Below are 12961 nucleotides of genomic sequence, written 5' to 3' on the forward strand. Positions count from 1 at the left end.
AGAGAAAAAAGTTCACACTTTGTTATTTTGAATTAGAAGTTCTTTTAATTACAAAGAAATAACAAAGAAATTTGGTAGTGTCTATTTGCTGCTTAAAGTACTGCCATCACTCTGAATCACATTTTATAGCATCAGAAGAGAATCTCTTAAAGAAATCTGCCTGTCTCCACAGGTCCCTGGAGTGCACAAAGCCACTTGGTGGCTGGGATGAAGTGTTAACCATCTCCTTGCAGCAGAAGCTGCTCAGCCAGGTTTGTGATTCTGTGATCTACCCTCCCGCAAAGGTAAGTTTTGTAAAGATGGAGCAGGGTGAAAATGGGGTGACAGAGAGCAGACACTGCCTTCTCTTCTGTTCTGACATTTCATGTCGAGGAGAATCCCACGTGAAATCCATGCAAAGTTCTGCCAGGAAAACCCTAGTGCAGGTGTCATGATACTGATGGGACAATTGCAGGGGCATCTCTATTTTTATTGAGCTCCATGGTTTCATTTTCTGGAAAGCAGTATGCTGGGTCCAGCTCTGCCCAGCTCCTGCACTGCCTGCATGTGCAGCTGCTCCTGGACCAGCTGGAGGAACAACTGAAAACAGAGGCTCATCCACACAATTGTGGGTTTCAGGGGAAACCTGGGAAACTGCTTTGCTGTCCAAACCTACAGCAGGATCTACCACTTGAACAGTTCCGGTTTACAGGATCAAAGTCAAAGCACATATCTGTACCTCTTACATTTGCAAAACACAAAGAAACAGAGTGTGCAGGTGTTGAAGAAAGTAGACATTTTATGATGCTTATTAATCAACCTGAGTGAACCAGTCAAGGGTTTTGGCACATTTGTGGTTGTAAAATCTAGACAGCCATAATACAAAACCCTAACTATAATGCAAGCAGTGGAACTGGAAGAAGATGATCAGGCTCAGTTGCTCTTCTGCATATTCTGCCTTGCATGTGAAAAAATTCCAGTTGTAAATCAGTTTTCTACTGAAGTGCATTTTTATAGGTAAGAGATGCTGGCGTGAACTTTTGCCCATGTAATTCTGTTCAGAACACTCATCATACCCTTAATGACTTTACCCACTGAAGCTCACCATAAAATCTGCTTTGAGTATATTCTGCAGGATGTGACCCGCATACCTTCCTGATCCCCTAAATAATGAATCAGACCAGAAAAGTTTGTAGCAGAAATCAAAATTCAGAATACAAGGTCTATGTATCAAAAGCTTGATTTCCCAAAGATGATTAGACAGCCAGGAACAGCTCTACAATGGTCACACTCATTAGCAGTGCTGAAAAGGATTTACCACCAGGTCTTCATTTGCTTTGACATTAGCCCACGTCAAGGCCAAAAAATGGAGTATGAAAGTACATTTAGTTCTTGACACTGCACAAAAGACTAAGCAGCTTACATAAAACGTGACTCTCGCTACTGCACATCTGTGTGCTGAAAGCACATCTCTATTATATTCCAGTTAGACTATTTCTATTGAATGCTTGGAAAAAAGACAAGTCTTTACACTTTTTTTCTTTTGCTTAATTCAATCTCATGAATCAATCCTGTTTCAAAACGTATTTTACAACTCAGAACAGCTGTACGTACATTCTAGCTTCATCTGGCCTGGAAACACAACTGACAGAGTCTGTGGGTGATGGAGAATGCTACCATTTAATGCTCTTACATGCTTGTCATATTTCAATGTTTTTTTGCAGTTGGCTGCTCAGAGGAGCTTGCTGAGAAATATTCCTGCAGCCCAAACAAGATCTAAAAAATCTCAGGTTGCAATGGGTGAGTAATTATGGGGAATAAAAAAGAAAGCAGATCTCACTCTTTTCTAGGGTTTTGTTTTTAGGTTTTTTTGTGGTGTTTTTGGTCTGTGGGGTGTTTGGTTTTTTGTTTATTTTTTTTTTTTTTTGGTGACGTTGTTTGCAACACACTTTATTCAGTCAAATATCATTGACTGATTAATTTCTGCCCTCAAAACTTGAACTCTATCTCCTCCATGAAGGCATCTCTGTGGAGTATTCTCATTTTCTCAATGACTACCTTGGCCTTGAGTAAGATTTGCTAAGCTTCCAGGATACCGGGTCTCAAGACACAGATCAGTGCCCAGTTCCCTCCCATATCTCTCTTTTTGGTCTTATTCAGACGACAGCAGGAGGAGAGAAGTGCAACATGCTGCTGGCACAGCCCAAAACAGGCTTTGCTCATACAAGTGTTTTCCCACTGGCTAAGGGCACCTGTTCCAGGCATTTCCCTCTTGGTCCCTCCTACAGTTTAGGTGAAAAGGCACAACAAAGGATTCACTCCTCAGCGCACATCAAAGGTGATTTCTACTATATTGCCCTGGGCATGTAATCCAAGTTATAGTTCAGAATGCAATATAGATGCTTTTATTACTGGATACTGCAATGTTTGAAAAACAATTTGAGATGCTAAGTTTAAGCTTCTCTTTCTGTGCCCATATCCTAATATTTGCTTTTTCTTACTTGCTCGTGAAACATCAGTGAAGACTTCTTTGGGAAGAGATGTACAGCACCAAAAAGACCCTAGTGAAGGTGTCAATGAAGGGCTGTAGAAATATTTTTGGCAGTGTTGTCCCAGTTCTGCTCCCATGTCAAGGCTAACACAGGGGTTTGATCCTGCCTGCAGCAGATGCACTGTCTTGATGTAACACTGAAGGATCTGGAAAACCACATGTGCTCACAGGCGGCACCAAGGCAGTTTGTCAACAGCACAGAGAAGGGCTGCCATGCTGAGAAGAGTGATTTCAGAGAGGACATGCTCAAGGCTGGCAGGAGGCACAGTTCCTCCAGCTCCTACCAGAAGCATGTGAGCTACCACTGACCCACAAGCAGCATCTCCCTTGGCAGGACCAAAAGGCTGCTTGCCCCAGCACACCTTCTGCTGGGTTTGTCCTTATGTACTACTGTTCTGTTCTGCTATTGGAAAAAAAAATTAGGGATATTTTGCCTAATGCTTTCCACTTGCTTGGGCAGCAGTTAACAACAATCATTAATTATTAAGGCTAGATAATAATTCAGCCCCAAATATTGACAACAATCAGTATGTCTCACAGGACTTGACTTCTAAGGAGTTTTTTTCAGTTTCTAGTTGAAGCTTGGAAGAAAACAAAGTTCTCTTTTCCATTTAATTTTTCTACTAGTAGTGAGTTATAATTTAGAGCAAAATGAGGAGAGAGGTTCACTCAGGAGATGTGACAGATAATCAGAGCACAGCTGGGACTTGGGTTTGAGTCCATCTCCAGTATTAAACAGGTTTGAGCTTGTCTCCCACAAACCACGTGGGTGGCTCTGGCTGCTCTGGGGCTGAAATGGAGACAGTTGTTTGCCATCTCTCCTGCCCTTCCAACACTTTCTCTGGTTCTTCACAAACTGCTTTGTTTCTTCCCAACACTAGAAAAGCAGTCTAGCAGCCAGCTGCCTCCGAAGGGGACAGCCTTGCCCTGCCTGCCCAACGCCAGCTGGCTGCTTCTCCTGCCTCCCTTTGTGCCACACCAGCTAACCCTTCAGACACCCAGCTCAGCCCCCTAAGCTGGTCGAAAACTAACCCCCCCAAAACTGGGAATGGTCTGTGGTTGGATTAGCAAACTGAGTCAGATCCTCTAAGGGTCCTGTGTAATCTACATTAGCTGCATTTTAACAAGCCCAAGAAAGTCAGACCACTAGAACAGTCCTTCCTCAGGTGAAGGAGCACAGGAGAACTGTCTAAAAAGTTGTTTGGAGAAAAGTGCTCTGTCAAGAGAAAATCATGTCAGTAAATAATTTTTTAGCTTGGAATCTTATCACCATCTACAAATATCAATGCTAAGACCTAGTTACTATAGTCCTTTCCCTTTTCCTGTCTAGATATCAGTATTTCATCTTATTTCTGCCTTTCGGCCATTGTCCCCGTCTCTTCTATCTTCTGTTTTGGTATTTCTCCCTTTTTTTTTTTTAACTACATTTTTATTTAAAATTCAGATGTCCCTTTGCACAATGCAGTGAAAGATTTAGCAACTAGAATAAATAAGGTACATAATTACCCCATCTATTATTGTGTTTATGTCAACTTTATGTGATAACCTTTATTATTCATCTCTCTGTAACAAATCACTATTAATGCTCACTTTAGTATTCCCCCTGTATTGCTCACCACTTAAATCTAATTTACTAGATTCAGATAAAATATCTGGGAGTGTTAGAGAAAATGATTAATCAATTAATTGGAAAGGAGTGAGTGCATTTTACTGTGGAGCCACATCAGTGAGCAGGTGGTTAGTCTGGTGTTACTAACCAAAGGTTATATCAACTTCTGGTCCTTGTCTAATTCCTTCCTTCAAGGGATGAGTTTGTGCTGCATCTTCCAGAACAAAATCTACCTGGTATTCTGGGGTCAGTTTGGAGGCTCAGCTGAACCCAGGGTTGTAAAACACCTTTTACTCTCAGGAATTGCTGAGGACCTCTGTGAAAGGTAAACCAGAGAACACTCCTGGGGAGGAAACACTGATGGTGTCAGACCTGAGGCATGCTCAAGGCGGCTGTAGACACTGAGACAGCCTTGTCTCACAGGTCCTGAGGCATCCCTTGTATCCCATAAACCTGTCAAGTCATCAACAGGTAATGTCACTGCCCTGATGTCTTCCCAGAAGAGCGCTCATGAGGGAAGATGGGATCCTTAGGAAAGTTCAATTCAGGCTGAAGCTGTAGGAGAACAGCTCTAGCATATTTCAGCTTCCTCTTGCAGCCTAGTCTGAGATACTGCAATGGCTGCCATTACTTTCCTGGCCCTATATCTCACACTCTTTAGGATACTTATCTATGTAACTCCTTATTTTACAGATGGGGATTTAAAGCACTTCAGAAGTACATAAGCAGGTTAGAGGAATGTTTGGTGGGAATTAAATGCCTGACACATATCTGGCCATTAAAATAGGGCTATGCCACTCCTCAGTTACTATCACTCTTTGAAATCTGGTCTGGGCAATCTAAACTCCAAATTTCTGATACTTAAATGCATCACTCCACCATCCCTCAGCTATGATGTAACACTAAAGGCTGATAGGTTTCCACTCAGTGGCATTTGCAAAGCTTCTTCAGAGCTAAGAAATTAGATTACAGGAGGGTGTAAAGGTGCTAAACTGGAAAGAACAGGAATATATTTTTAAATATGAGAAAAGATGAGTTTTCAAGTCACACAGGAAATTCACAGCAAAACAAGCACGCACATGTGAGCGACCTGGTCTACTGAAAGGTGTCCCTGCCCACTGCAGGGGGGGGGCTGTAACTAGATGATATTTAAGGTCCCTTCAACCAAAGCCATTCTATGATTTATGATTCCATGATCTACGGTTTGCAAGGAGCAGGTTAATACCTTAATTACTGTGTTATCATCTCACTTCACTAGTGCAAGCAGTTGGTGCAGAGCATGGAAAAATTAAAAACTTGTCATATTCCCCAAGGAAAAAGCCCCATGCAATTTAATAAAGACAGATACAATTTTCAGTAACCTTTCATGCTTTTAGGTAGAGGTCTAATGGTTTACCCCATGTCCTTCCACTCTGTAGGACTTTTCCAGAATAATTCCAATAATAAGGCAACAGCAGTTGTACCATGCAGCCATAAAATTACCATTTATAGGACAAATATATAATAAATAAAATAAACCATAAGCATACAATGAATTTATATGTTTTACTGCACTATGGTGCATATTCATCAATAAATCCCGATAATAAGGTTTTCAAGAGTGGATTTTCATTGGAATTGTTTTATATCATGCCATATAATTACTATCAGAGACAAGGTTATGTTTTGCAAGGAAGGGACAAATAAAACTGTCAAAGTGTTATTTTAATAGTCCTTAACCTTTTGTGGAATATTGTGGTACTAGTAATATTACAATAAAATATGGACCTTTTAAACTACTGTGGCTGAATATAATTTAAATGTCAATAGAGAAAGATCTTTCAAACTCATGAGTAGTTTCTTTATGTGTAATTCTTCATGCTTGGTAAATAACAGTCAGATGATGTCCATTCATGCTCTGACTTCTTAGAGAGGGTGAAAGTGAGAAGCCTGATCGTTTATGGACATGACAAAAAAATAATTTTTGTATGCTGAGAGATTAAAAGAGTGTGACTGTTTACCTTGGAGAGCAGATGAATAAAGGAAGGGTTATGCCAAAAGGGTATAAAATCTGGAGTAACACAAAATAGGAAATTGGGAACTACTATTCACTCTACACCCAGCACAAGAACAGGGAGATTAGTGAAAAAGGAGGAATAAAGAAGAAGGAGGACAATCTGAACTGGTAGAAGATTTTTTCAAACACAATCTATAAAATTAATCGCCAAAGGACACTGGTATCAGGAGAGGGGTTGGAGCTGGAACCTTATCTGACTACTAGCTGCTACCACTACAGATTTGGAAAAGAATTCTCCCGAACGGAACAAATGAAACCAAACTAAAGCCACTGCTATGAAAATGCTTTTTCCTGGTTAGATGATCCCTTATACAACTTTTCCTTCTGAGCTACTGACATTTCTCTTACTCAGACATAGTCTGGGACTGTAAAAAATGTTTATTTCAATGACTACAACAATTGTTTTGTTCTCTACCACAACCAAATTCTGCACACCCCAGCTGGGGACTTCTCGTCAGCCTTTTATCTTCAGCAAGGCTACATTTCCCCAGAAAAAAGGTGTGCTATTCCAGCAAGAAGTTAGGAAGTTAAGTCCCCTTTGGGTGAAAGGATTATGCTGAATTCCTTCCCCAAATTAATGGGATACTGGTAAAACTGGTAGAGCTGAGATTTATAGCGGGTTCATCAAGCACAGGTCTGGGAACAGTGTCTGTATTAATATTTTTTACATCTAGATATCAGAGCTAGCTGTACAACACAATGAGTTTCCTCATGCAAATAACAAGAAGGTGGCTGTGCAAACAGCAACAGGGCAATCACAGTTTGCAGTGCAGGCGAGACCTCTGTGCAATGTGCTACACTCCACTCTGTAAGCTGAGAGGTGACTCGCAGGGGCCACTGAAGCAGCCAGCGCACCAAGACAGCAGGGATGCACGGACACAATAAAGACCTTAGGAGTAAGAACTATCTGTGGGACCCCCACTTCAGACCATTTAGCTACCCTCCCAGGCAGCCATTACTGCTCCTAAAAGTCTAGCATAAAATCAACTCCCTGGGGAATTCTTGCATTATGTAGACTTCCAAGGAACTCCTTCTGGTAACAGGGTGTACAGCACAATCAGGCATCTAAACGTAAGAATGCAATGAGATTTGGACACCAAGTGGTTTAAACATTTGAAAGTTTCAGACATAACATTAATAATACTGCAAAGATGCTCAGCAGAACCAACCGAGGCTGAAAATTCCATCGATGTTATATGGCCCAGTTATGTGATAAAAAGAGATTCAGGCCTTCCTTTGAGTGTACTCTTGAGATTTTTGGTTGCTTCTTATCATCATCATAATTCCTATTTACTGCTGTTTTCTTTTTCTCCTTTCCTTTCCATGTCTTCTACTCTGAAGTCTTAAAACTTAAAAACTAAACACTTAAACACTTAAAACTAACTTTCAGTCACTAATTTCTCTGACATCTCTGCTACCCACTGTCCCAAATGCCCACTCAGTTTATACAACCTTACTCCATACCACACTTACTTCCCATTTTTTGCCATCTTCCTTTCAAATTCCTGAAATAGGATTTTAAATCTCTCCTAATCCAAAAAAATCTCTCTCTATCTTCAAGTATCACTTCGAAGCCACTTTTCTTCTTAGCTTACAATTGATTTGTACAATGCAGCACTTCGTGATGGCACTAATAAAACAATAGCTTGCTACCCACATCTCATCTTGAGGCACTTTAAACGGTTATAAAAACTGAAGAGAAAGTTATATATAGGGATCACTTCATTCCTGGGTGAAATGCAGCTGCATTAGGATGAAATGAGGCAGCTGCACAAAAGAATGCTGCAGCAGTTTATGACAAGAAACAAGGAGAATACTTTATCCAGTTGAAACCACTAACAGAATTTATGAGATAGATAAAATTCGCATTATATATATATATATGTAGGGAGCTGACAAGGACATCAGGCTCTCCTCCCTTTAGTCTTGAGAAAAATACTCTGGTATTGCTAATGGATTAAAGTGATTAAGAACTTACACACACACACATCCTCCTCCTTCCTCATTAGGATTTATATTCTTTTTCTTGCTTTCTGACAGCCCCCATGAGTCTTGGCTTCGTATAGACTTGGAGGACAGAGTACCACCCATCCATTCTTCCGTACCATGCTGCCCTTCCCACCTATTTGGCCTGTCACTCAAAAGCCAAGAACTGCTGACTTGAGAATTAACAGAGCTCTGATACATGAGCACTCTATGCCACTGAAAAACGTGTCTGGATAATGGTCTGGAAAATGTGAGTCTTTAAGGACTCTAATATAAGGTATATAGTATTTTTAGCGTGGAAGGAACATTATCAAATAGGTAGAGAAGAGGTAACGATCCCATCCCTTGCGATCTATGTCAAAACTTCTGGTGACTCCTAGAGTCACTATGGGACAAATTTTGAAAACAGACTCTCAGACTCTTTTACAAGTTTCTGCCTTTGGGTTCCCAAGCTAAGAAATCTAGGCAGCATCTAAATTTTCATGTATTATGAAAGGCCAAAGAATGGCCTGAAGACTGGAATAGCTGCTGAGCTCACATTGAAAATGGAAATGTTGAATCCAGCTGGTATTTAGAAAACTTCTTGCTCCCTGGATGTGTTATAAAGCGATTTTTGCAATGTACTATTGCTAGTCCAATACCTACAGACATTATTAATAAGTATTCAGTGACACTGCAGCTATATGTATCTATTCATGGTATATATTTCTGTTATATATTCCTGTCATGTATCTTCTACTGAATCACTATTGTTGAAGAGTGAAAGAGCCCAAAGACTACAAAGCAGCTTTGCAGAAAACAACGTGGGTGCCTGGTGGACACCAACATGAACATGAGCCATGTGCTCTTCTGCCAAGGAAGGCAGACAGCATGCTGGGCTGCACTAGGAGGGGTGACAGCAGCCTGAGGGTGGTGATTCTTCCCCTCTTCTGAGCACTGGTGAGGCCACATCTGGTGTGCTGGGTCCAGTTATGGGTTCCCCAGTAAGAGGAAAATGTAGATTTACGGGAGTGAGTCCAGCACAGGGCTACAAAGATGATTAAGGGCCTGGAGCATCTGAGGGATGAAGAAGGGCTGAGAGAGCTGTGACTGTTCAGCCTGGGAAGAGAATCGGTGGAATATCATCTGTGAGCATAAATATCTGAAGGGAGGGTGCTAAGAGGGCAGAGCCAGGATGTTCTCAGTGGTGCCCAGTGACAGGCAATGGGCACACACACTGACACACAGAAGGCTCTATCAGTACATCATGAAACACTTTTTTTTTTCCTGTAAGGGTGACTGAGCACTGGTACATGTTCCTCAGGGAGCTGCTAGAGGTTTCATCCTCGGAGGATACTCAAAAGCCACCTGGACATAGTCCTAGGCAGCTGGCTATAGGTGGCCTTGCTCGAGCAATTGGGTTGGACATGATGACCTCCAGATGTGCCTTCCTACCTCAACCATTCAGTGATTCTCTGACTATTGCAAGAAGTGTGTAAAAATAACCCCGAACTGACCCAACAGTAAGGAGGAAAATACCTCCATCAGCAACATCATACTTTTCTTAGTGGAGAATTTCAAGTGAAGACTTGCTTTAAGGTCCTCTACACCTCTTTTCATCTTGAGGGAAACTAGCACTATTGATTTTTGAACCCAGAAGTCACAGGAAGGGCATTAATAACACCAGGACCAGCTAGTAGGAAATACATATGTATCAATTCCAACTGTGCCACTACTGGAAACTTGCCATAACTTTATACTTGGAATTATAAGTGTTATTATCTTTGTAGCTGGACCAATTCTTCTATTATTAGATTGCTAATACTTTAATCACTAGAGCAGTAAATTCTTCAATCTGTACACAAGGTATGTTTCTTCACTGCACATAAATTACCCAAGGTGTTTTGTCTGGTACTCTGCCCTTGAGATATGGTTTGAATTTGGATGCAGCAGATGGACCCCACTACATGTAGCTTGCAGCTACCCTCTGTCCTTGCAAGGTTTTGAAAAATGTAATCTCTGGCAAGGCTAGGGGAGATTTCCAGACAGCCTGAACTCAAGCAGCATACAAGATGTACAAGGTCTCTGGAGTGTCCTGACATTCAGAGGGCTCCCAAGAGGATGCAGTGCTGCTCTGACCATTAGCTTCAACTTTCATGCGTATTCGTTCCTCCAATTAAATACAAAGATTTAACATCTCTGGAAGTCAGGGTTCTCAAGCTCAGTGTCCTAAACTGGAGGTCAAGTTTCAGACTTCAATGCCTTGCTTAGATTTTCCACAATACCCAATGTGGTTTGCATGTGTGCGGTACTGGAGTTAATTGGTCAGACAGTAATTGGAGCTTGGCAGATGAAAGGCACCGTGGAATGCAGGAGAATGCTTCATGTTATAATTTGAGTGAAAATGTAAACAATACCCCAAAAGATAGATGTTGTCATCACAAACTCTCTGAATTATGCAGATAAGTAGAACAAAATATAATTCCATATCAACATATTAATTATTCTTTGATTATGCCCTTCATCTTCTGTAGATGTTCAAATTACACATGGGCAATCAGATATACATCAGAGAAACTCTACCCATCTGAGGTGGTCTTCATGCTGTGAATTTATATTAAACACCTAACATTAATATGAAAGTAACTCCCCTTGGAGATAATACTTTGATGTATTAATAAAAAAGACTTCTCATTTCTTGTTTATCATAAACTAAGATTAAAACACTTTCTTTTGCAGTTCTGTGTGAGAAGTAATCTGTAGTGCAACATGGCACATATAGCAGAGTTCAAATCTTCAAAACCGAGGTACAAATCCATGTCTTGTGCAGAATGAATGCAATGCAAAGTGCTCAGCTCTCACCTGGTGTTATCAGTGTTATCTACTGTTATCAGCTGATTAACAGTACAAGCAGATCTGTCTTTAGATCCCACTGTTTCCTTATTACCTCTTTTCATGCAAGGGCCTATGGAGAAAGATGTCCTGTGTATTTCTTCCAAAAAAGAAGAATCCCAAACAGCAGATTTTGACTTATTCCCACAGTTTGTAAGAAGCTGTCATCTACATACAGCCCAGGAACAGGAGGGCTGACATCATCCTGAAAATACAGGCAAGAGCTGTACCTACAAACCCAGATGTCTTTTTCTGATTCACAACCATATCGCTATCATTGCCATTGAAGTATATCAACATTATTAACATTCCATCATGCTTCAAGACTGTCGTGAAAAATCATTTATAAAATGAAGGTTATTTGTGGATAGCTACTGTTTTATTATGATTATTTCTCAGAGGATCAAGCACCCATATCTGTTTAATGCTTTTTTCCAGCTGCTATGTACTGTAAGAACATCACTAAGGAAAGCTACCAGGATGTCTTTTATGACTGTATGAAGAAATGAAGATCAGTAAAACGATTATTATTTACTTTTATTGGACATTCTGAACTTGGTCTACCTTCCTTTTTGGAGCTGGATTGATCCTGTGTCAGTGCCAGGTGTGACGTGATAGGCTGGCTCTGCTACGAGCAGGGGTTGGACCAGATGACCTCCAATATTTGATAGTTCCACTAACTTTTAAAATTATTTCAGTGATGAAAGAAATAACATATGCTTACGGAAAGATGTTATTGTGAACTAAATTTTACCCTTTGCTTTGATTATGCTGTGCTGTAAGAACAGTGGAGTCACACCAGTGTGTTTCAGCATGATCTAGTCCAGAGCCACTAATTACATGGCTGTGTGCTGATCTTTGTAGAGTCATGAGAAAAAACAAAGAGATTAAAGGAAACAATTACTCACCTACTAAAAAAAGAACATCTTTCCTCACTCTGTTTTCACAAAAGCACCCATTTTTATGAAAGTGCCTTTCAAACACTTCTCTGCAACACATAAACAGTATTAATGTGGGAAAGTCAAATTAAGGCTCTTTTTTACAGAGCAGTGGAGCTACTGCTCAGACAGCTGTTCAGTTTCCATCAGCCATCACGGGATGGAAATTTTATTTAATTTTACTGCATAGGTACAGATAACTTTCAATATCCAAGGCCAGAATTTTAAGGGTATTTTAATTTCCAAACTGGTAGGGTGCAGATTTTCAAAGATGTTCCAAGTATTTAACTCTCATTTACCTCCTCAAGCACATTGGATTATGATTTATCCAATCCAGTCTTGTACTAACAGGTGGCTGCAGACATTTTTTGTGCAATCCAGTACCTACACATCTAAATGTTTTTTTAAAATCCAAAGGGATGATACAGAGCCAATACTTTTACCAATGAACTCACTTTGGATCTGTGAACTAACAAACTTCCATGATTTTTCTTCCCACAAATCATTAGATTTTTTTTGTTCACTCCCCTTTACAATGAAAGCTGCAGTCCATATGGCTACAGAGCAACACATAGAAAACAGGCTAAAGCAATTCTTACATGATAGCTGTACATAAACATTTATTCATTCATTCTGGAGGGAAGAAGGAACAGACAACTTGGCTATGTTGGTATAGTTACTATTTTTAGCCTTTTGGCCGATGCCTCTAGTTTCCTTTCCATACATTTTTAAATAGGAGGATATGGGGGTTTTATGTGCTCCTCCAAGTAGAGAACAGACATTTAATGTAGTGAAAATACTGATTTTCCATTCTGCAGCTCACCTAGGTCTGTTTCCATCTATTAAAGCCATTCTACAAAATAACCGTGTCCTGTAACACAAAATTCTGCTATGGCAGAAGTAACACCGGGTATCCATAGTACTGACACTTCTCATTTCCTTACCCTTGTTACACTGCAGAGCAAATGGGA

The 12961-nt window shown here is 40.4% G+C and overlaps 1 protein-coding gene across 7 annotated transcripts in view; it reads right to left on the reverse strand.

Annotated features, from left to right (window-relative positions):
* Positions 1 to 12961, reverse strand: part of STARD13 (StAR related lipid transfer domain containing 13) — a 326580-nt gene that overhangs the window by 37266 nt on the left and 276353 nt on the right. The gene's annotated exons all lie outside the window — the stretch shown is intronic.

This window comes from Corvus cornix, chromosome 1 (genome assembly GCF_000738735.6).
Source record: "Corvus cornix cornix isolate S_Up_H32 chromosome 1, ASM73873v5, whole genome shotgun sequence".
NCBI lineage: Eukaryota > Metazoa > Chordata > Aves > Passeriformes > Corvidae > Corvus > Corvus cornix.